Below are 2,727 nucleotides of genomic sequence, written 5' to 3' on the forward strand. Positions count from 1 at the left end.
AAAATTCCCGCTGCTTCTCAACCCAGTGAGGAAGTAAGATGTGAATGGTACATCACGGCCTTACCATCAAACTTGGCTATCTTCGTAGATAGGGCAAACAAGACGACCTTAGTTGAAAACTTAACTGAGGCGTTAGCAGTAGAAAAACGCGTAGTTGCCCTAGAAAAGAGATCTGCAATAGAAGAACGCAAATCTAAGAAAACCTCTTTCAAAGAAGACACCAAGAAGAAGCAAACGAAAGATCCTTTCGATATGGAAGGATTACAAAAGGTGTTGAAGGCCATGTCCAATGAGATGATTGACATAAGAAAACAAGTAGCAGAAACTTCTTCAAAAAAGCCCTACAGATCTTTTAAAAGAAATCCTCCCATGGAGGTGAAACCACCCAATGCTGTCTCAAACGTCGAATCTGAAGAAGAAGAAGAAGAAGAGAATACCACTGAAGGGCAAACCGATGACAAAGAAGTTGTGGAACTACAAGGAATGTGGGATTTCATCCTCCCACAAGAAGAGGATCAAGAAGCATTTCCGGTTAGCACACGAAGCAAAAATCAACTTGATCCTCCCCAAACTACCCCTAAACAGAAGGGCGCAAGCCCTGCAACAAAAGATAAGGTCGCTGTTATCACTCAAGAAAAATTTCTAAATTGTTCACATCAGTTCGATTGTTTGCCAAAGGGTTGGTGTCAATTTTGGGTCTAGTCTTTTCATCTGGTTTTAGAGTCTAAATAGTTTGAATAGGAGTCTTGTTAAGAGTATTGTTGGTATGTATAAAGGGGTCAATTCTCTGTCTTAGTCTATCATTGGTCTCACATCTCACATGGATATCATATGTCCAAACTCATTTCAAAGCCGAAATTGTCTAGGTGATTTCGTAGCGCCTGTAATCATTTTAAAGTGGTTTTGCAGCACATAAATCCTTTTCAGCAATTTCGCAGCGCAACATGCTTTAAGTGATTTCGTAGCGCATAATTCATATTTTGCACTGGCTACGCTATGAAATTGGGGATTTGTTCGAATCCATAGCCATTCTTTCACAGCTGTCATATCCATCAAAATCCATCAACAGTTGTCAGCCTATACACTTCATCTATCATATCTGACCGCTTATCCTCATCATTAGGTCGTTAGGTGTCTTGGTACTGGCACATGTTTGCAGTTGTATTTTACTCAGCGGTTTTGGTCATTCAATCAGGGTTTTCAAAATAGTATCAGAGCAATCGGGGAAATGTTCTTGTGGGTTTCGCTTCTATTATTTGAATTTGGAGCAGTCTGAAACTATTCCTTGTAAACAATCTTGACACCCAATCAACTCTGTTCCAAAAAGGCATCTTGAATACTGCAGGATATTTATGCAGCTATAAGCTTGACCACATCCTCGCCAGATCAACAGACGCCAGAAAATTCTCCCAATAATTTGAGGCAAAAGTTCTTCGAACTATAAACCGCTTTAGGCTTTCATGGCGCGGATCGCGGGTGGTAAGGTGCTGGTAGTAGCACAGGACGGGAGAGGGCATTTCACTAACGTGCAGGCCGCCATAGATACAGTTCCTCTCCGCAATAACGAGAGAATTACTATCGATGTCTTGCCCGGGGTTTACAGGCAGCCAATTTATGTGCCCAAGACAAAGAATATGATCACATTGCGGAGATTTTGTGCAGAGGACACAGTTTTGACATGGAATAACACAGCCACTCGCATTGAGCATCATCAGGCAACCAGTGTAATAGGTACAGGAACATTTGGATGTGGTACTGTTATTGTTGAAGGAGAGGATTTTATTGCCGAGGGAATCACCTTTGAAAATGCTGCTCCAGAGGGTTCAGGTCAAGCTGTAGCTATTCGAGTAACAGCTGACAGGTGTGCTTTTTATAGTTGCAGATTTTTGGGGTGGCAGGACACTGCATATCTACATTATGGGAAGCACTACCTAAGAGATTGTTACATTGAAAGCAATTGTGACTTTATTTTTGGGAATGCTACTGCATTGCTAGAACATTGCCACATTCACTGCAAGTCACAAGGTTATATTACTGCACAAAGTCGAAAGTCTGCTCAAGAATCAACAGGCTATATATTATAATGCAGGATGCAATGATTCCATCCATAAGTGCGTTGGTAAAGCCAGAGCTTCCAAGGCACCAAGACAAAGATGTCAGGCTCATTGTTGTTACTTGCATTAGTGAAATCGCTAGAATAACGGCACCTGAAGCACCATATAATGATGATTTAATGAGGGAAATATTTCAGTTGATTGTTGGAAGCCTTCAGGGACTAGATCAAATGAATAGTCCCACATTTGGAAGGAGGGTAACAATTTTAGAAACTATCGCAAAAGTCAGGTCATGCGTTGTCATGCTGAACCTTCAGTGTGATAATCTCATCCTTGACATGTTTCAACATTTCCTTGCCAGTGCTAGTGAAAATCACACTGAAAACGTATCTGCTTCAATGCAAACAATTATGAGTTCGGTTTGAATGAGAGTGAAGACATATCACAACAACTGTTATCTGTTTTACTGAATAGCTTGAGAAGAGACAAGAAAAAAACTTCACCAGCTGCCCTTGCACTAGCTGTAAATGTTGTTAAACGCTGTGCAGAAAAGTTGAGGCTAATAACCATGCTCATTTACAGGTTGTTCCCATAACCTTGTCCAAAGCATCAACTATGCGAAGTGAATTTTTAAAGGCAGGGAAGAAGACTGTGCTTTTGAAATTACACAGCA

At 40.9% G+C, this 2,727-nt stretch overlaps 2 pseudogenes; both read left to right on the top strand.

Moving 5' to 3' along the window:
* Positions 1-1,397: 1,397 nt before the first annotated feature.
* Positions 1,398-2,084, top strand: LOC149254688 (pectinesterase 31 pseudogene; annotated as a pseudogene).
* On the top strand, positions 2,084-2,479 carry LOC149254689 (sister chromatid cohesion protein PDS5 homolog C pseudogene; annotated as a pseudogene).
* The last annotated feature ends 248 nt before the right edge of the window (positions 2,480-2,727 follow it).

The sequence above is a fragment of the Pinus tabuliformis genome, chromosome 7 (genome assembly GCF_031772625.1).
Source record: "Pinus tabuliformis cultivar Carrire ecotype Pingquan chromosome 7, CPIR1, whole genome shotgun sequence".
Taxonomy (NCBI): Eukaryota; Viridiplantae; Streptophyta; class Pinopsida; order Pinales; family Pinaceae; genus Pinus; species Pinus tabuliformis.